Source organism: Microtus oregoni, unplaced genomic scaffold, assembly GCF_018167655.1.
Source record: "Microtus oregoni isolate MIOR12 unplaced genomic scaffold, Mior012 000003F_ref0000135, whole genome shotgun sequence".
In the NCBI taxonomy this organism is placed as follows: Eukaryota; Metazoa; Chordata; class Mammalia; order Rodentia; family Cricetidae; genus Microtus; species Microtus oregoni.
The window spans coordinates 39,894,335-39,917,397 of NW_024543062.1; positions in this window are offsets into that span (position 1 = coordinate 39,894,335).

Here is a 23,063-nt window from a genome sequence, read left to right on the forward strand (position 1 = left end):
TTATCATTTTTGTTGATTTTCTCCAAGAACCAGCTTTTTGTTTCATTGATTCTTTGTATTGTTTTCTGTGTTTCTATTTTGTTGATTTCGGCCCTCAGTTTGATTATTTCCAGTCTTCTACTCCTCCTAGGTGAGTCTGCTTCTTTTTTTTCTAGAGCTTTCAGGTGGGCTGTTAAATCTCCAATGTGTGCAGTCTCTGTTTTCTTTAAGTGGGCACTTAGTGCTATGAACTTTCCTCTCAGGACTGCTTTCATAGTGTCCCATAAGTTTGAGTAGATTGTTTCTTTATTTTCATTGAATTCGAGGAAGACTTTAATTTCTTTATTTCTTCCTTGAACCAGGTGTGGTTCAGTAGTTGACTGTTCAGTTTCCATGAGTTTGTAGGCTTTCTGGGGGTAGCATTGTTGTTGAATTCTAACTTTAATCCATGGTGGTCTGATAAGACACAGAAGGTTACAAATATTTTTTTGGAATCTGGACGTTTGCTTTGTTACCGAGTATGTGGTCAATTTTTGAGAAGGTTCCATGAGCTGCAGAGAAGGTATATTCTTTCCTATTTGGGTGGAATGTTCTATAGATGTCTGTTATGTCCATTTGATTCATTACCTCCATTAATTCTCTTACTTCTCTGTTAGGTTTCTGTCTGATTGACCTGTCCATTGGTGAGAGAGGAGTGTTGAAGTCTCCTACTATTAGTGTGTGCCGTTTGATGGCAGCCTTGAGTTTTAGTAATGTTTCTTTTATGTACATGGGTGCTTTTATATTAGGGGCATACAGATTCAGGATTGAGACTTCATCCTGATGAATTGTTCCTGTTATGAGTATAAAATGTCTCTCTCCATCTCTTCTGATTGATTTAAGTTTGAAGTCAACTTTGTTAGAAATTAGTGTGGCCACACCTGCTTGTTTCTTAGGTCCATATGCTTGATAAACCTTTTCCCATCCCTTTACTCTGAGTAGGTGCCTGTCTTTGTGGTTAAGGTGTGTTTCTTGTAAACAGCAGAATGTTGGATCCTGTTTTCTTATCCAATCTCTTAGCCTATGCCTTTTTATAGGTGAGTTGAGCCCATTAACATTAAGTGATATTAATGACCAGTGGTTGTTAATTCCGGTCACTTTTTTAGTAGTAGAGTTTGTGTGTTTCCTTTCTTTGAGTTGTGCTGGTGAAGGGTCTCTAGATGTTTGAGTATTGTGGTTATTGTTGGACTCTTTGGTTTGTGATTTTCCTTCTATTACTTTCTGTAAGGCTGGATTTGTGGCTATGTATTGTTTAAATTTGTTTTTATCCTGGAAAATTTTGTTTTCTCCATTTATAGTGAACGAAAGCTTGGCTGGGTATAGTAGTCTGGGCTTGCATCCATGGTCTCTTAGTTTCTGCAGTACATCTATCCAGGACCTTCTGGCTTTCATTGTTTCTTTAGAGAAATCAGGTGTAAGTCTGATAGGTTTACCTTTTTAAGTAACTTGGCCTTTTTCCTTTGCAGCTCTTAATATTCTTTCTTTATTCTGTATGTTTTGTGTTTTGATTATTATATGGCGAGGAGATGTTTTTTTTCTTGTTTTTTTTTTTTTTTTGTCCAGTCTATTCGGTGTTCTGTATGCTTCTTCTTCAGAGGAATATCTTTCTTTAGGTTGGGAAAATTTTCTTCTATAATTTTATTAAATATATTTTCTGGACCATTGAGCTGTACTTTTTCTCCTTCTTCTTTAGGTTTTGTCTTTTTATTGTGTCCCAGATTTCCTGAATGTTTTGTGATGAGAATTTGTTGGTTTTGCTGTTTTCTTTGATCAGTGTATTTATTTTCTCTATGGTACCTTCAGTGTCTGAAATTCTTTCTTCTATCTCTTGTAATCTGTTGGTAGTACTTGCCTCTGTAGTTCCTGTTCATTTACCCAGATTTTCCATCTCCATCCTTCCCTCGGTTTGTGTTTTCTTCATTACTTCCATTTCATTCTTCATGTCTTGAACCGCTTCCCTTACCTGTTTGATTGCTTTTTCTTGTTTCTCTTGGTTTTCTTGGGTATCTTTGAGCGCTTTATTCATTTCCTCTACCTTTTTGTTTGTGATCTCTAATTGTTTATGGCAGTTTTTCACCTCCTGTTTAAGGTCTTCTATTATTTTCATATAATTCACTTTTGAGTTGATTTCTTCTAATTCTTCTAGAGTAGGGTGTACAATTCTTCTTATTTCGGGATCCCTGGATTCTGGTGATGTCATGTTACCTTTCAGGTTGTTGGAGGAATTCTTGCCTTGGCGCCTTCCCACCTCTTCCTTCAAATGGAGCCAGGAGAGGCCTGGTGTCTTGGTCCAGTCTTTGCTGTGACTGACTCTCTGGTTGTTACTCTTCAGTGTAGAAGCAGGAACCGTCCAGTCCAGATGGAACTCCTCAGCACCGAAACATAGACGCCTCTCTGGGTGGGTCGCCCGTCCAGATGGAACTCCTCAGTACCTCTCCTCCATTTCTTTAAGGGAATTTTTCATTTCCTCTTTAAAGTTCTCCATCATCCACATAAAGTTACATTTAAAATCATTTTTTTCCTGCTTCTTCCAGGTTAGGATGATCAAGTCTTCTTGTGGTATGACCACTGGGTTCTGGTTTTACCATGTTGCTTTATAGGTTGTTGAATAAATTCTTGCCTTGGTGCCTACCCATCTCTTTTTTTATTTGTACCGGCAGTGTCTTTGCCTCTTGATCCAATCCTACAGTTGCTGTCTGTGTCTTTGAGAGCTGTTATTGGTCTGTTCTGTACTGTGGCTATCTGTGTCTCTGGGAACTGCTGAGATCTCTCTTGGACCACCCTCTTTGTCAATTCTCTTGGTTTTCTCTCTGGTGTTTTCTTAAGGCAGTGACAGCCTGTGCTTCAAAGTTCCTCTAAGGTTTCAGGAGATAAAAAAAAAAAAAAAAAAAAAAAAAAAAAAAAAAAAAGAAAAGAAAACACCATGGAGAAAAAAAACTTGAAAAAAATAGATTTGGTTTTACTCATAGTCTTTCAGACTTTTTGGTGTGATCTAGGAAGAAATAAAGGAAGGAAAGAGGAGGGAAGTGGAAGTAAGAGAGACCAAACAAAAAGCTCTGTAGTGACCCTACAGGTGCTTGGGTTCAGATAGGCCATCTTGACCTTACCACATGCAGCTTCTGCAGAACCTCCTGTGTAGAGGTTCCAGAGGGTTCTTAATGCGGGTATTAAAAAATAAACAAAGATAGCAATAGAAAAACCCTCATTGCTTGCTAATCACAAAACATTTTGAGTTTTCATACTTTAATTCGGGTTTTCAGTACACTGACTGTATTAACTACACTAAAAACTATGTGTTTTCTTCCTCAGGGGCCCAGAAGCTCCTACTCAAGGAAAGCACACTGTGGAAGCAAACACTGTTTGTGTAGCCTACAGACAGTGTCCATCTCAGGAAGTGTCACTCCTTGTTCAGCTTCCTAGTTGCCAATATCTTGGCCCCAGCAGCAGGAGGCTGGACCTGTAATCAAGTAGAATGCACAGGGTCCCCAAATGAGGTATCTGAAGCTTCTGTGCAGCCACATTCCATCCCCTCTTTTTTAGACCTCGGCTTACACTAGGGGGAGCTCCTCCCTACAATTTGTCAACATAGGAAACTTGTCAGGAGGCTCACCACCTCTCTGCCTTATCCCAGAGCCCTGCTCTCCTCTGGACCCCTTGAAGGTTGTATTCCCTAATGTTAATAAGAGTGGGACAGAGAAGTAGAGCTGAGCATCTCAAAGAACAGCTTAATCTATGTCATAAGGAATAGTCAGCAGAGTAAATGGTGAGCACGGTGTTTCTGTTATTTGAGGTTGGTGTGTAATCTTGAGAGAAAAGCAGACAGAAGAACAGATGGAGGGAGGGCAGAAAAGTTTGGGGCAGGGAGAAGACAAGTTTGGGGGATCATATTAAATCACACAAACTGCCATTTAGAAAGATAAATATAAAACATTTAACAAGTCCACTTAAAAAATAAAAAGTAGTTACAGAACAGAGTGTCTGAGTTAATAATGGTGAAAAAACAAAACATTTCTAATCAACCCCAAAGAAAAAATAGAAAGCAATAAAATCAGTATGTGGGTGGATCTGAGGAAAAGGGTAAAGGATGAATGGCATATGGAGAGAAGAGGGACAAACACAGACTAAGAGAACCCAGGAGCCCCAAAAGAAAGAGAAGATGAACCCTCAGACATCAGGTCCCTGAAGGTTTTGAAGAGTAGGAATGTGTCTCCCAGAATGCAATGACGTAAGACACTAGTCTCATTTTCTGGACCATCTTGGGAAAAATTCCTCAGACCTCATGTTTTTGTTTTGTTGTTGTTACTGTTGTTTCTCAGTGGAAAATGAAAGCAGTTGGATCAAACTAGAATCCCTCTCTTGCTCTAGCTATAACCCCTCATTGAGACTAAAGCTGTCTGCACGCCTGGACTTCAACAAACTTACTGAGAACTGCTAATTAAATGTATTTTCCACTCCCTTCAAATAATTCTGTAATCACATTTCTGCTCGCTGCTCATTTCACTGCTAAGACCCAAGGAACAGAGACCTCTGAATGAACTCATTCCCACCCCTTACAGGCTCAGCCTGCACACAGCAGGAAATGAAATATTAAGCTACTAACAAAGTCAGAGTCTACAAACTATCGATTCTGTCTGTCATGTTCCAGGTATAATACCAGAAAACAGCTCTGTTTTCCACTTTATTGTCTCACACGGAAGGGACACACCAGAATTTCTTCTGTTTACATAGCACAGTGAATAGAGATGAAATGACAGCTCTTGAAGTTCATGGTTACTTAGCCAATTAGAGAACAAAGAGTCTCAAAGTGATTAGAACTTGCTCTTGGGGGCTAAGCAGTACAGAGCACCAAGGTTTTGTGATTATGCTTAGACAATAGCTTCAGTGTCCCAGACAGTTTCACAGAGAAACAGCTGGTGCTTTCCTGTTAAACCTAAACACATTTGATGTCTTCATCACTCAAGTTACTTATTTCTCCTTTATATTATGATTATTTTTGGTATATATTGCCAAAGGAATGGCTGAACAATATGAGAATGAAATCTGTCTCATTTTACTTATTATCTTTATAGGACCAATTGTTGGCACTGTATTATTTCCTTGCTGTTGTTGTAATAAATACCATGAACATAGGCCATTTGAGTAGGAAAGTATTTCTTTCATCTTACGGCTCACAGTCATGAAGGGAAATCAGGGCAAGAGCCCAAGACCGAATCCTGGAGTCATGAACAGAAGCAAAGGCGGTGCAGGAACTCTGCTTACAGGCTTGATTCCAGTGGCTTGCCCAGCACAGGACTACCTGCACAGGTGGTACCCTGTGGCCACAGTGGGTTTGGCCCTCTAGCATCAATCATTAATTAAGAAAATACCCCTCACAGACTTGCCTACTGGCCAGTCTTACACAAAGAATTGCCAGTGGCCACGTCAGAGAAGCAGCAGGTGGCAAATGACTTCAGGGATCACCCATCAGCATGCAAAACACTAATGAGTGAATCTCAGATAGGTAAGGCCCCAAAAGTATTGGCTCCAGGATGTCTCCTACTGTTGTTGTGCTTTACATCTCTGGTATGTGGCACCCTGTGAATGGGTAAGGACGGATCCCCACTGGCTTTCATGTGATGAGAGTATCTCTTGGAAGCATCCCATTCTACTGGGCATGTTTACCTGTGAATTATTAATAAGATGACTTCCTCCTAAGCTGTACTGTTTAACTGAAACCATGATTTTATGCAATAATAGTATTAGTTTAAATAGAATTTTGATGATTGAGGGTCTTTAATAAATATAGTAACTGATTATGATAGAGATTAGCTTAGTGGGAAAACTAATACAGGTAAAAACAAGATATGATGTTGTCCCTGCCCCTGAAAAAGCAGAGGCTGCAGAGGATAGAAAAATAGAACAAGGAAATGTCACACGACTAGTTTCTATTGAGGAACTGTATAGGCTGTGACTTTGGCTAATAATGAAGAAAAACAATTGAGTCCCGGAAGCTAAGTTAGCTTAAACTCTTTTAATCTTAATGCTGAGAGATGTGTTCACAGGTTTCAGGGTGTATCATAGGTAAAAACAAAGCTTTAAGATATGATCTAATGTTAGATTATGATGTCTTGTTAATATTTTTGATGTGAAAAACCCAAGGAAATAATCTAAAATTTAGAAAGGCACATAGTTAAGTGAGGGACTTGTTAAGGTCAGGGAACAAGAACAAAGCTTCCCAATTATTATTAGATGATGTGCCTTTCTTGCTAAGATAGTTGGTGACCAAAGATGAATAATAATTGAACCAATTTCTGCCCTCAGCATTCTGATTAAAAAAAACTGTTGATGAGTGGGTATGTACCCTGAGAATTTAAAGTAGAACTTACTGATTGTTTCTCATATATAAAAGTTTAGATTTGTGACTCTTTTAAGACTTTTGACATAAATGATAAAATAATTTCTTTGTAACCACAAAATGCACCCAGCCAGTAAAATAAATGGCTGAGAAAAATACCTTGTTTGCTCAAACTCTGTTAATTTATAACAAGTTGCTTGGAAATGAATATGTGTGAGTTCTCAGGACAACTTGCTTTTTACCTGTAACATGTAAAATGTTTACTCATGTAAGGGATAAGAAAATCCTGCTAATTTTTACTTCTATTCATTATAATCATTCACTTAAAAATAGGATGTAGCCATATTGTAATTTTTATGTTGCTTGAAAGATTTTACTGAGGTATATAATCTATAATGGAAAATTAAAGACATGAGAGAAGGAAAACACCAGGAGAGATACAGAAGGAAACCATCAAGAAAGACAAAAGGGAAACCCCAGGATAGAATATCTGAACAGAAAAGAAATACAGTAGAACAAACAATGATAAGAATAATAAAATGAAGAACTAAGCTTTGGTCCTGAGAAAAGTCCTTGTGTGTGTCTGTACAGTAGTTTACCTGTTCTGCATCTCCTCTTCAGCTTCTCTGACCTGCTGAAGAGTTGCCGTCCATCAGCACCCTAGGTAAGATCCTGACTGTGTGTGTGTTTCCCTTTTTACCTACCCCAGAGAATTAAGTTTAGCCCTACTCAACATCCCCTGAGAATTAAGTTTTAATCCATCAGAAGAAAACTCAAGTTGAGTGATAGTCCTTCAAATCCGCTGGCTCCCCCTCAAACTCTAATATGCTAGAGGCTGGGCCTCCAGTCAGTGATAGAGAAATTGGCAATAAGGTTCTTTCTTCCATGATAACTCTAACTTGTATCAAGTTCACAAAAACCTAACCAACATTCTTTCTTTAATCTGTGTGTTTTGTGCTTTATTATATGGCGAGGGGATTTTTTTTTTTTATCCAGTCTATTTGGTGTTCTGTATGCTTCTTGAATATTCATAGGAATATCTTTCTTTAGGTTGGGAAAGTTTTCTTCCATAATTTTGTTAAATATATTTTCTGGGCCTTTGAGCTGTGATTCTTCTCCTCCTTCTATCCCTATTATTCTTAGGTTTGGTCTTTTTATTGTGTCCTATATTTCCTGAATGTTTTGTGATGAGAATTTGTTGGATTTGCTGTTTTCTTTAATCAGTGCATTTATTTTCTCAATGGTGTCTTCAGAGTATGACATTCTTTCTTCTATCTCTTGTATTCTATTAGTTATGCTTGTTACTGTAGTCTCTGTTCATTGACCTAGATTTTCCATATCCAGTCGGCCCTCGGTTTGTGTTTTCTTCCTTGCCTCCATTTCAGTTTTCAATTCTTGAACTGTTTCCATTACCTGTTTGATTGTTTTTCCCCAACTAGATCCTTGGGCAGCTTAGGAGAGAGAGCCTGAAATGGCCTGATCCTATAGCCAGCATACTAATGAATAACTTGCATATCACCATAGAACCTTCATCTGGCGATGGATGGAGACAGAGACAGAGACCCACATTGGAGCAATGGACTGAGCTCCCAAGGTCCAAATGAGGAACAGAAGGAGGGAAAACACAAACAAGGAAGTCAAGACTGCAATGGGGGCACCCACCCACTGAGACGGTAAGGCTGATCTATTGGGAGCTCACCAAGGCCAGCTGGACAGGGACTGAAAAAGCATGGGATAAAACTGGACTTTCTGAATATGGTGGACAATGAGGGCTGCTGAGAAGCCAAGGACAATGGCACTGGGTTTTGATCCTACTGCATGTACTGGCTTTGTGGGAGCCTAGCCTGTTTGGATGCTCACCTTCCTAGACCTGGATGGAGGGGAGAGGACCTTGGACCACCCACAGGGCAGGGAACCCTGACTGCTCTTTGGACTGGAAAGAGAGGGGGAGGTGAGTGGGGCATGGGGAATGGGGGCAGGGGGAAGGAAATTGGAGGCAAGGAGGAGGCAGAAGTTTTTAATAAATAAATAAATAATAATAAAAAGAAAACTAACCAACACAGGCACCAGGTAAGTGTGCAAAACATACATAGTTAATTAGCAGCAGTGACCTAAATGAGCAACTGATAAAACTAAGATTTGAGTAAACTCAGATCCCCAAAGCTGATTGCCATCATTAAGAGACTTTTCTGGAGAAGGCATAGCTCATTCTACTCACCTACTTTAAGGTAAAAAGGAAGGATTTAAGTTTATAGATATGGGAGTTAGAAGAGATCCAAAATCCACGGGGTCCAGACGGCTCACTTTACAGAGGGAAGAAAGAAGCTTGGATAACTAGATCAAATATGTTGTTTAGGAGGTGAGCTAGGATGGGAAGCAATGGTAAGGACTCCACCACACCCACTGGAGATCCCTGCATTTGTATAGGCACTCTTCCTTTTTTTTTACTTTTCTTTTTTATTGAAAATAGATTCTTCTCTCATACAATACATTCCAATCACAATTTCCCCTCTCCCAAATACTCCCACCACCTTTCAATTACCCAGATCTATTACCCCTCTATTTTCTTTTGAGAAAAAGATGCTATTTATTTTCAATAATGCCTGTATCCAACCAAACAGCACCTGTAGAAAATTGGGATCCTGGTCTTTCTCATTTAAAACATTAACAATGTTAAAAAGAATGTCAGGCAATAATGGCTCATGCCTTTGATCCCAACACTCCAGAGGTTGATCTCTGAGTCAGCAGGCAGATGTCTGATCAAGGCCAACCTGGTCTACATAAAGAATTCCAGGTCAACAAGAGCTACAGAGACCCTGTCTTGAAAAACAAAACACTGGGGGGAAAAAAAAAAGACATTCTGTGATGCTGTATATCTGATTGTGAAATTGCAGACCCATTGTTATAATTTATTATTGATTGTTTATTGCTGTAGCATCATCATTATTATTACTATTATTAATCATTATTCTTTAGAAACTATCCCAAATCATGATTCTTTTAAAAGCCTCTCTTCATTGTAGTTCAGCTATTTTTCTAACCAAACACTCTGACAGCATGGTTGCCCCAGTAGGGACAGAAGTTTTATGCAGTTACTCAGTTAGATCAGTTTGAGTTTTAATGAAGTAGTAACAGTCAGGTATGGAGGGAGAAGTTACCCACTGGGGCTGATCACATACTATTGATATTCTAGTAACTAGTGTATTCTGAATGGCATTAATTCATATACCAGTGGTAAGTCCACCAAGCTCTGCTGTTCAGTGCCAAACTCAGGATCATACAGAAGACCCTGATTGAAATTTCTGGAACATTAAATAAAAACAAAATGAATAGAAGATTTATGGATGATCGAGTAGGGAGGAAATAAAAGAGGGTAGGAGAAAGGGACCAAAATAAACAATGTACATGTATAAATGGATGAAAGACAAATATTTACTAATAAAAAATATTTTGAACTAGAAATATATGAATTATAACACATATTAAAAAGTGTGTGAATATTTTCTTATTTTATGATTGTGTGAAGCCTGCTTATTTCATGTATTTCAGTTAAAACAACATACTATAGTAGACTGGATGAGCATGCATATGTGTCAACTCAGAGGTTATACTAAGTAAAGCATAAGAAAGGATTTACAAAACTGGTGGGGTAGCATACACCTGTAACCCCCAACATTTAGGAGGCTAAGAAGGATTGTGTGTTAGGTCAAGCTAGGCTGTACAGCAAGTTCCATGCTGGTCTGGGCTGCATGAGACCCTTCTCAAAATTAGCATGCTATGTTTTATATATTTTAATACAAATTTAATTAACCTTTCTGCTTAAGTTCTGACTACAATATATTTTATTGGAAAAATACAAGCATGCAGAGTATCCCAGAGATTCCCTAATACTAAGGGTATCCTGAACACACAATGCTGCGTTATTCAATGCTCTCTTCTCTCACGGTTCTCTGTATATTGCTCTCACTCTGTCCCCTCTTTCCACCACCTGCTTTACTTCTCATTTATACACTTTGATCTAATACTGCTATCATTTTTCTCGTGTTACATTGTTTTAATAATTTTCCAGCTAGATAGCACTCAAAATTGTATCTTTTTTTTAGTATTTTGATCACATATTTAAGTTTTCCATTGACAGTTATATTTACATCTATCTTCTTGTGGGATTTTAGTAAACATTAAATTGTTATATTAAACATTCTCTTGAAATTCTTAAAATTTTATTTTTTGTGCTTACTATATCAATAAAAATTCCCTTTATGAAATTATTTCACTGAAACATGGCTTCAAGCTGTAGGTTTTTTGGGGGGTGATGTTTGTTTTATGATTTTTATTTATTATGTATACACCCTGCATGTATTGAACACCAGAAGACGGCACGAGATCTCATTACAGATGGTTGTGAGCCACCATGTGGTTGCTGGGGATTGAACTCAGAACTTCTGGAAGAGCAGTCAATGCTCTTAACCTCTGAGCCATCTCTCCAGCCCTCAAGCTGTAGTTTTATCTTGGTTTTCATTGTGTGAACATTCACTTAGTGTTTCAGTACACCTGGCAAATAAAGCAATTTATCTAAGTGATTTTTTAATTATATAATTATATGACAAAGTTATACTAACTTACCACAATATAATTTATATTATGTAATAAATGTATAATATATTACAAACATTTATTTCTATAGGTGGTAAATTAATATAAATTTATAATGAAAATGGTGCTATAAAGTTATTTTTAATTATTATGCTTATTAAGTATAGACTCATTTACATTTGTTATGAAATTATAGTGATTTTTTAGTCCCTGAATTACTTTAGCAAATATAGTTCAAGGGCAAGTTAATACAGGACTTAACAAGATGCAGACATATATATGTGTATGTAGGGTACATATTTTCACTTGTGAATTTGTCATGATCTCACTGTTAATTCCATTATTCATAGAACAAAAGTAACATCAGAATTTCATGGCATTCACTTACCGTGAAAAACTGAAACATCTTGATTTTGATCATCTTCCTTCACGTTATATAAGTCACTTTGGTTGTGTATAATTGTACATTACATTAATATATTTTTCTCTTACAATAAAATAATCAAATTTCAGATGTGACATTATAAAATATCAACATCTTTTCCTAATCTTTGTACAATATTAAAATAGTAATTACTCTTTAAACTAGGGGATTACAAGTATTCATAAACTATAAACGTAATAGTAAATCACATACACTATCATGGAGAATAAGAGTTGCTATGTACATACACTCTTACAATGCCTGTGGTATTTCCAACTGTGATACAGTAAAACATCAAAATTGTATCTTTACATGATTGCTTCTCCACCTTCTAGTCCTATAATGCCAGACATCTAAGATTGTTTATGTCTTCAGACCTAAAGTTCAAATACCCCAAAATGAAGTGTGTGAATCATATGCACACTAAATCCTGCTGCCTGAGTCCGCCAAACCCTAGGAATTCCTCACTCTTCTGCCTACCTTATTAATAACAAGTTTCTGGGAATGTTTGTTTCTACTTCCAGAAGTTCTCTTCTTTCTTCCGTCAACCTTATTAAATCAGAATCTCTTGGTAGCTTGTTGCTACTTGTACTTCCGTTCTCAAAGTCCATTTATGGTTATTACCCCAAACCAGACTCATTCATATCCCCGCCTGCTTTTTATTTATTTTTAATTTCATTTACATTCCAACCTCAATTCTCTGTCCCACCACTCCTCCCCTGCCAGCCTCCCTCCCATCTTCACCCATCTACTTCTCCCATAGGGTAAGGCCTCCCACAGGGAGTCAACAAAGCCTGGCACATTAAGTTGAGGCAGGATCAAGGCGCTCTCCTCTTCATTAAGGCTGTGCATGGAATCCCACCATAGGAACTGGGCTCCAAAGAGCTAGCTCATGCACCAGGGAAAGATTCTGGTCCCTCTGCTAGTGGCCCCTCAGATTGACCCAGCTAAACAATTGTCTCCCACATGTAGAGGGCCTAGTTTGGTCCTGTGGAAGTTCCAAAGCTGTAGGTCTAGAGTTCATGAGCTTCCATGTGCTTGTTTCACCTGCCTCTATAGATTCCCCCAATATGATCTTGACCTCCTTTCCTCCCTCTCTTCAACTGGATTCCCAGAGCTTGGCCTGGTGCTTGGCTGTGGATCTCTACATCTTCTTCTATCACTTACTAGATGAAGGCTCGGTGATGACAGCTGGGAAATTCACCAATCTATTACAGTTCACACACCCTGTCCACTATTGCTAAGAGTCTTAGCTGAGGTCATCCTTGTAGATTCCTAGCACCGGGTTTCTCCCTAACCCCATAAAAGCTTCCTCTGTTAACAAAACTCTTTCATTGTTCTTCCACTCTGTCCCTCCTTCAACTTAGTCATCCCATTCCCTCATGGTCTCATCTCCCACCCCTCCCCACTACCAATCTTCTTGCCACCCAAAGTTTACCCGGGAGATCTTATCTAATTCCCTTTCCTAACGTGACCCATCTGTACCTCTTAGGGTCTTCCTTGTTACCTAGCATCTCTGGAACTGTGGATTGTAGTCCAGTTATCCTTTGCTTTACATCTAGTATCCACTTATGAGTGAGTACATACTGTGTTTGTTTTTCTGAGTCTGGGTTATCTCACTCAGGATGGTTTTTTTCTAGTTCTAGCCATTTGCCTTCCAATTTCATGATGTCATTGTTTTTCACTGCTGAGTAATACTCCATTGTGTAAGTGTATCAAATTTTCTTTATCCATTCTTTGTTTGCGGGGCCATCTAGGTTGTTTCCAGGTTCTGACTATTTTGAATACTACTGCTATGAACATAGTTGAGAAAGTGTCCCTGTGGTATGATTGAACATCATTTGTGAATATGCCCAGTGGGTTCACTGTGTCTTGAGGTAGATTGAGTCCCAGTTTTCTGATTTTCAAAGTGCCTGTACAAGGTTTTGTTCCCACCAGCAGTGGAGGAGTGTTCCCCTTACTCCACATCCTCCCCAACATAAGCTGTCCTCAGTATTTTTTAGCTTAGCAATTCTCACAGGTGTAAGATGGTATTTTAGAGTCATTTTAATTTTCATTTCCCTGATGAAGAATGTTGAGCAATTTCTAGAATATCTTTCAGCCATTTCAGATTCTTCTATTGAGAATTCTCTGATTATATATGTACCCCATTTTTAATTGGGTAATTTGGTATTTTGATGTCTATTTTATTAAATTTCTTATATATTTTGGAGATTAGCCATCTGTCAAATGAGAGATTAGTGAAGATCCTTTTCCATTCTGTAAATGGAAAGATCTCCCATGCTCATGGATATGTAGGATCAACATAATAAAAATGGCAATCTTACCAAATGAATTTCTACAGATTCAATGCAATTGCCATGAAAACCCCAATATAATTTTTCACAGACTTTGAAAGAACTTTATGTTTTTGTAAAAAACTTTATGTAAAATACCAAAAAATTCAGAATAACCAAAACAATCCTGTACAATAGAGCAACGTCTGGAGGCATCACCATCCCTGACTTCAAACTCTACTATAGAGCTTTAGTAATGAAAACAGCTTGATATTAACATAAAAACAGACTCATGGACCAATGGAATTTAACTGAAGACCCTGACATTAATTTACACACCTATAAACACCTGATTTTTGATAAAGAATCCAAGATGATACAATGCAGAAAAATAAAATATCTTCAACAAATGCTGCTGGCATAGCTTGATGTCAACATGTACAAGAATGCAAATAGATCCTTATCTTTTGCCAAGTACAAAACTTAAGTCCAAGTGGATCAAAGGCCTCAACATAAATCCAGTTACACTGTACCTGATAGAATAGAAAGTAAAAAGTATCCTTGACTGAAGTAGCACATGGGGCCACTTCATAAATATGACATCAGTAGCACAGACATGAGAGCAACAATAAATGAGACTTTTAATAAATGGGACCTTCTGAAACTGAAAAGCTTCTGTAAGGCAAAAGACATAATAAATGAGCCAAAACAATAACCTACAGATTGTAAATCCCCATCTCTTCAAATCCTTTAATAGCCCTGATGCTCCAGAAGACAACTAACCCTCACCAAGGCACAGGTCATATTTGTCACTGGAAAATATGCTCTTCATAACCTCATCTCCCATCTGAGTATTTCTTCCTGTGTTTAAGCTGAATGGAATCATTATTCCTTCTTCTCTTTATCCAGTCTACATCACTTTCCTCTCTTCTGTAATGCATGTCCCTCCCAGATTTAACCACCTGTTGAACTCTAACTCCAGGTTTCCTATATTCTTCCTCAGAAGAGTCTTTTGGATAACTCCAATGTCATCAGTTACTCATTTTTTTTTATTTATACAAAGCATTGCTATGAGGAAAGTCTAATAGATGAGTACATAAGATTTCCTTACACAGTTTTGAACAACTTCTTGTGGATCTGTATTTCAAAGTTTTGAAGAAGAAACATACAGCTATCCACATTTTCATCTTATCAACATTTGGAAACCAGTGCAATGGCTCAGAGGATTAAGGCACTTATAGCCAAGTCTTCTGAATTGCTTTCAATCCTGGGAACCACACAATGGAAAGAGAGAACAAACTCTTGAAAGTTGTTCTCTTACTGTAATGGTACTGTCTTTGTGGAGTTTCTATTGCTGTGATAAAACATCACAACCAAAAATGACCTGAGAGGAAAGGGTCGCTTTCACTTTATATTTCAGGTCATCATGGAAGGAAGTCTTGGTAAGAACTTAAGACAGAATCCTGGAGGTGGGAACTGAAGTAGAAATCAAGAAGGGATGATGCTTACTGCCATGCTCCTCATGACTCATTTAGTCTGCTTTCTTATATACCCCAAGACCACCAGCCCAAAGGTGGTACCATCCACAATGAGCTAGGTCATCCCAAATCAATCACTAATTTAAAAAAAATGCTTGAAAAACTTACATATGTTTATATGTAATGTTATGAAGGCAGTTTCTCAGCTGAGAATTCTTCTATCCAAATGTCTCTAGCGTATATCAACTTGACATAAAAAATAACCAACATATAAATGTAAAAATGGAGTTGAATTTTAATAAATTTATTAATTTTCTTATACTCCACTATAAGCCAGAGAAGAAAATGACATTCATGCACTATGTGTAACCATGAAGGACCCATGGCCATTGATCCAGTTTGGAGCCATAGCTCAGCTTCATACTACATTGCCAGTGCTTCTACCTACCACTTCAAGACCATCAGCACAAATTCAAAACATGTAAGACAAATATTTCCTGACATTGTGAAATGGCTGTGACCTTGTAGTTCCGTGAATTCTATGGTGAACTTGGGGAGAAAAGGCTCATTAAATGTTTGAGGAAGAGGTCAAGTAAAAACAGTAAAAAGAAGAGGTGCTGATTCTAGACTTTCAGAGTTTAAATGATACAAGAAATACTATAAATGATAAGGGACAAATAGCAGTTTAAAAGAATGTTTGATAGGATGGTTATCTGAAGATTGGGGAATCCTTTGATTTACACTAAAGATGAAAATACAACTTTAAGGCGGTTTATACCCACTAAGGTATGATTCCTGAAAATCTAGAAAATACAAACAAAAGAACAAGGAGAAAGCAAGATGCATGGATACAGATTAGATGACAGCAAGAACCCAAATAAATACTCCTTTGCTCCCTGTAATTGGCAAAGCATCAAGGATGTCAAATTTCAATGAGAAAGTTTTGAGATGAGCAAGTACTTTGAGAGAGAGGTAAAATGACAAAACTTTTGGAGTGAATCAAGAGAGAGTTAACTCAGTCAATAAAATATTTGGAAACAATTTTAGAAGAACAACTGAATCTTGGCTTTCAGTGCTTCGGAGTTAGGCCTGCTTTTTTTCCCCAATCTGGTGTTAAGGGGGATAGAAACTTGTTCTTGCCTTGCAGAGGACAAAGCAGTGTGAGTGTTCTATAAGCCTTCACTAAAGAACACTTGCAATTTATTATTCATACACATACATGTACATACATGCATGCACATAAGGACACCTGGAACTTATTCATATGTGCATATGTACATACACGCATACATATAAGAACATCTGTAAATGGAGACTCTTCTTTTGCTTTCCATCTGCCCAGATCTGAATAATCACACAGAAACTTTATTAATTACAACACTGTTTGGTCAATGACTCAAGTGTATTTATAGCTAGCTCCTGTATTTTAAACTAATCCATTTCTATTAATTTGTGTATCACTACAATGCTGTGACTTATAGGGTAAAGTTCCAGCTACATGGCGTCTCCTTGGTTCTGCCTAGTCTCTCTATCTCTGTTCTGATTTCCCATCTGACATTACTCTACTAAGCGGTTGGCTGAAACAGCTTCTTCATTAACCAAAGATAATAAAATATATTCACAGCATACAGAGAGGAATCCCACATCAGACACCCAGAATGTATTCATATATACGCATATATATCCATATTGCCTGACTTCTAAGATTTTACCAGTACTCTAATTGCTGAAGTCATGACTTTTGTGAACTTACCATTTTAAATAAAAGCTACAACATCAAGTAAGTCAAGCCACATCACATCCATGATGTTAAAACAGATATAAAGTTCATTTGAATGTTTACTATACTTCAAAACTTAAAGGTCTTTTCTGATTTATTTTGTTTTGTTTTGGTGTAATTTGTTTTGATTTTTTTTTTTGAGACAGGTTTCATCATGTATCCAAGCCTGGTCTCAAACTCAATATCCTCCTGCCTCAGCTTCTAAAATTCTGGAATAGCAGCCAAGTGGCCACACAGGACAGAAAAAGGTGTTGGATCCCTTAGAACTGGAGTTACAGATGTTTGTGAGTTGCCATGGTTCTTTTACATAGGTCTGTTTAATTGCATAGTATTCTCTGGAATCATGGAAGCTAGATCAAAAGAGAAAGGGAGATCCAGCTAAAACATTCTAAGTCCTATATCCTAAGTATACCATATCTTCAACAATATGGGCCCACCCTTAACCCCTGGGAAGCAACCATGTGATACAACTATAATCTATAATCCAGTGCAAGGGTCATTCCATTTTGCTTTAGTGAAGGTCACTCTGGTGCCATAGTGCCAAAATCTATTCATGGCAAATTGCTCACAGGTATCCACCCTCAAGAAATTTAGAGTAAAAAGGGCATAGTTTAAAGCATTATGTGGAGACTGAGGGCATAATTCCCCCATTATTATCTTTTGAAGTTGTGTTTTTAAGGAGCCATGGGAACACACAATTCCTTGTCCTTGAGAATTATAAGAATTTTATTCCCAAGGGAATATTGAACATAAAACAGGCATTTCTTATAATTTCAGATTGGAGTTTATAAGCGTATGGAAAATAAGCATGGGCAGATTCAGTGTTCACTGGATTGCCCTCTCAATTCAAAAGTAAATAAATAATAATCTATACTGTTTGGGGAGTCACTTGTACTGCCCTGGCCAACCATTCAAAGAGGTTTCTTGGACCCAGTTCTAAGGATTCTGTTAGTCTATGGTTCTTGTGAGGAACATTGTCAGCCCAGATAGCTTAACTTGATTTAAAGAGTGTGTGTGTGTGTGTCTGTGTGTCTGTCTGTCTATCTGTCTGTCTGTCTGTATACAAACATATATATATATACATATATATTTGTTAATATAAAATATCGTGGTTCCATGAGGCTTTATCAGATAATCTTGGTATCATTTGCTCCTGCCCTTTCTTACTGATCTCTCTCTTCCCCACTTGAAGCTCCTCCTGATTATTCCATTTCCCACTTCATGTCACCTATATCCCAGTATTCTCCTCCCTCCCACCTCCCAAGCTGTGGTTCCTTTATATTTCCTGGTTTCTTTGGTTACTCAATATTTTATACCCACATCTAAGGATCTGGAGTGAAGAACCATGAAAAAGAACATGAGACTTTCTGAGTTACCTCACTCAATATAATATTTTCTAGTTCCATTCATTTACCTACAAATTTCATTTTTCTTTACAACTGAATGGTATTCCATTCTCTAAATAAATCACATTTCCATTATCCATTCATCTGTTGAAGGACCTTTAGGTTATCCCCATTCCTGGCTGTTGTGTGGTGGGATACCAACTCTGTTGGAAATATGTCAAGGCATAACATGACTGGATTATATAATAACTTTATGTGTAATTTTTGAGAATTTTCATTCTTATTTTCATAGTGGCTGTAACAACTTGCATTTTACCAACCAGGAATAAGGGTTAGTTTTTCTCCACAACCTCCCCTGCGGCGAGCTCCCTGACCAGCAGGAAGGAACAGCCACCAGACGAGGATTCTTCTCAAATCACGCTTTATTGGAGCCTCTTGGTTGTAGGGAGAGCAGAAAGCAAGGGGCAAGGGGCTCTGAACTATAGCTGCTTATATAGGGAGTCTGCCTAGCAACTTTTGATACTTTGATACTTTAACTATTTTTCTGGAGACCCACCGGCAGGAAAGAAAGCAGGGGAACATCCCTGTCAATTACAGACCAGGATGTTCCCCTGCCGGTCAGGGGAAGTGTGGGCAGCTAGATCACAACAACGCACCCTGTTTTCCGGTGGAAGAACTGCAACCCTAATATGGAGTTATCTATCAAGCGAGGCTGGGGCCAAATGCCATCTTGTAATGGCAGCTATTCAAATCGGCTCCCAGCACTCCCCAGCATCCATTGTTAGATATTTTGTAGATCTTAGCCATTCCAACCAAAGTAGATGAAATTTCAGAGTTGTTTTAATTTGTATTTCCCTAATTGTTAATGACAAGGAGCACTTTTTGAGGCAGATTTTAGTCATTTTTATTTCTTATATTGAGAATTTTCTGTTTAGATCCTTAGCACATTTTGAAGCTGGGGCATGAGATTCCTTGCCTTTGTGTTTTTTGTGATCTTGCTATGTTCTGAATATAATCCTCTCACAGATGTATAGCTAGGAGCATCCCCCCACTCCATGGGCTTCCTCTTCATTTGATTGTTATTTTGTGTGTTTTTCTCTTCTTTGGGATTTGCTGCTGTGATAGCATCTATTGTCTGTGTTTTTGTTGATGTAGCCAATTTCTTTGGCTTGGAGTATTCTTCTAGTACTTTGTGTCATGCTGGGTGTGTGGCTAGATATTGGTTAAATTGGTTCTGTCATGAAATATCTTGTTTTGTCTTTCAATGGTGATTGAAAGTTTTGCTGGTATAGTAATCTGGGCTGGCAACCATGATCACTTAATGTCTGTATAACACATGACCGTGACTTTCTGGCTTTCATTGTTTCCAGTGAGAAGTCAGGTATAATTCTGATAGGTCTGCCATTATATGTTACTTGGCCTTATTCCTTTGCAGCTCTTAATATCCTTTCTTAATTCTGTATGTTTATTGTTTTGATTGTTATGTGGCAAGGAAACTTTTTTTGATCCAGTCTATTTGCTGTTCTGTAAGCTTCTTGTATCTTCATATGCATATCTTTCTTTAGGTTGGGAAAATTTTTTCTATGATTTTGTTGAATGTATTTTCTTTGTTACTGAGTTGGACATCTTCTCCTTCTTCCATACCTATTATTTTTAGGTTTTGTCATTTCATGGTGTTCCATATTTCCTGAATAATTTTTGTTAAGCTTTTGTTAGATTTAATGTTTTCTTTGACTAATGAGTCTATTTCCTCTATTGTATCTTCAGAGCTTTAGATTCTCTCTTCCATATCTTATATTCTGTTGTTTATGCTTGCATCTGCAGTACCTGATCATTTTCTTATGATTTCTCTTTTTATAATTCCCTAGGCTTGTGTTTTTTTTATTATCCCTATTTCAGTTTTCAAGTCTTGAATAGTTCTTTAATATGTTTGATTTTTTTTTTACTTGGTTTGTTTTTTAAGGGATTTGTTGTTGTCTTCCAATTTTTTGTTTGTCTTTTTATCCATTTCTTTGAGGGAATTTCTCATTTCCTCTTTAAGGGCCTCAGCATTTTCCTAAAGTTATTTTTTAGGTCATTTTCATCTGCTTCATCTATATTTGGTTGTTCAAGTCTTGCTGTTGTAGTGCCACTAGTTTTTACTGGTGTCATGTTTCTCTTTGTGGTGTTGCATGTGTTCTTACCTTGTCTACCTATCTTTTCCTCTAATTGGTGTAGTTGGGCCGTCTGTGACTCTGATTATCTATCTTCCAGGTGCCAGTAAATCCAAGGTTCAGATGGTTGCTCCTTGTGGTGCAGTCAGGGCCATGGTTCCATTCACCCTGTTGATCACTCCGTGTTCCTGGAGGTCGCTCAGTGCTTGTGAGGGTCCCTCTGTAATACCAGGGGTCATTCAGGCCTGCTCCCATGGAGATTGCTTGCTTGGGGCTCTTTCTGCTGAGGTTACTGCCTCAGACCTGCTCTGATAGAGGTCCTGGCTCAGGCCAACTCCTTTGGAGGTTCTTGATCCACTTCCAGACCCACAGATCTCTAGTTCCAGCCTACTTCCTGAGTGGACACAAACACACTCCCAGACCTGCAGAGGACTCTTGATTCCTGTCTCCTCCCTCAGAGGTCAAAGACCCACAGAAGTCTCTGGTTCTGACCTACTCCCTCAGCAAATACTCTCTTATAAGTGCTTCTGTGGAGTTCACTCTCTCAGGCCTGCTTTGGCCTAGGTCGCTGGCTCAGACCTGTTTCTATAAATGTCCCTCGTCTCCTATGGAGGTCCCTGGCTTGGTCCTGGTCCTGGAAAGGTCTCTGGCTCCAGTTTGCTCCCTCAGAAGTCCCAGATTAGCACCCACACCCAGACCGGTAGAGGTCTCTGGTTCCAGTCTACAGTCTCAGAGGTACCAGACTTGTGCCCAGACCCACAGAGGTCCTGACTCAGGCCTACTCCCTCAAAGGTCCCAGACTTAGCACAGACCCACAGAGGTCTCTGGTTCTGACCTACTCCCTTGGATCCCAAACTCACATCCAGACCCACAGAGGTCTCTGTTTCCTTCCCACTCCCTTAAAGGTCCCAGACTCATGCCCAGACCTGCAGATGTCTCTGGTTCCATCCTACACTCTAAGTGGTTGCTCCCTTGTACCTGTTCCTGTGGAGTTCATTGTCTTAGGCCTGCTCTGTCCTAGGTCACTGTTTCAGACCTGTTTCCATAAATGTCCCTCATCTGGGCCTGCTTGCTCCCGCAATGGTCCCTGGTCTGGGCCCACTGGCTCCCATGGTGGCCCCTGGTCTGGGCCCGCTTGCTCCTGCAGTGGTCCCTGGCTTGGACTCAGGCCCACAAAGGTCTCTGGCTCAGAGGTTCCAGATTCATCCCACAAATGTCTACTCCCTTAGTTGTAACATGAACGGGGGCCAGGCCTGCTTGTTTGTTGTTGGGATTTCTGTCTCCCCTCCTTCTCCCCCCATACCCCACAACTGTTTAACCCCAAAGAAAATCACACCTAGGTCTCCATAAATTATAAGCTGATTGGCCCATTAGCTCTAGCCTCTCACTGGCTAACGCTTACATCTTGATTAACCCATTTTTCTGATCTATGTTAGCCATGTGGCTCAGTACCTTTTTGTAGTGAGGCAGCTCACATCCTGCTGATTCGGTGGTCTGGGCAGGAATGGGAGGAATTAACTTTCTCCTTCCCAGAATTCTCCTGTTCTCATTATATCATTTCCACTTCCTGTTTGGTTTTCCTGCCTCTATTTCCTGCCTGGCCAATCAGTGTTTATTTATAACATAATTGAGAGAATACAGACAATTCTCCCTCACCACTTGGTGGTCCAGATTCACACCAGGACCCGCAGATGTCTGGTTCTGGCATACTCCCTCGGTGGTCCCAGACTCGTATAATCTATTTTTTATTTTATAGGAGCCTGCAGTTGAGAGATTTTGAACTTTTAAAGAGAATTTGGAATTTTAGACACTTGGATATTTTAAAGAGGCTTTAGAGGTTTTAAAAGACAGAACTTTGAAAAGGCTTAAATTTCAAAAATTGTGAGATTTTTCAGGTTTGGAATATGCTTTATATTGTGATATGTAATATTAATATGACATCCTGGAGACCAAGAAAGGTTATGGCTTAACAGTGATGTGCATGTTTGTCACATTGACTAAGGGTCCTCTGCTAAGAAAAGGGAAGCATCTTTAAGCCCACCAAATATTCTCTATGTTTCCCCTGTTCCTAAATGTAAAATGTAAAATGACTAAAAGCTTTTCTGCTGCTCTTGGTACTTCTTAGTGTATATATAAAAGTACTCATCAGGTGTCTTAGTTACGGTTTCTACTGCTGTGATAAAACACCATTACCATAAGCAATGAGTGATGGAAGTTAGAAGCTAGGAGAGGCAGAGGAACCCATGGAAAGATCATCACCCCACCACAGCACATATAATTCTGCAGGGTTTTAATTTACTATACTAAGCATCTAGCACCTTGGTAATTTTTCAGAAAAGAAGCTGTGCTAAGAATGCCTACAAAATACTGCAGACCATTATCAAGTAGAAATGAACAATGTCATTTAATGTTTTCATTTTCATAATTAAGTAATTGTTTAATCTAAGGTATAAAACATTTGTTTACATATTTGTTATTGCTCTCAAAGATCTTCTTGGTCTCAGCAAAAACAGAGAAAAGGCAGTGAGTTCAGGAACAGATTTTATGAAGTTGGGGCTACTAAGTCTGATGACAGCAGGGATGGAAGCTGTCCCTGGAGGGCCTAAGGAGAGGTATGATGGGGTCAGAGCCATGCCCAGAAAGTCAGAGGGCTGATTCAGG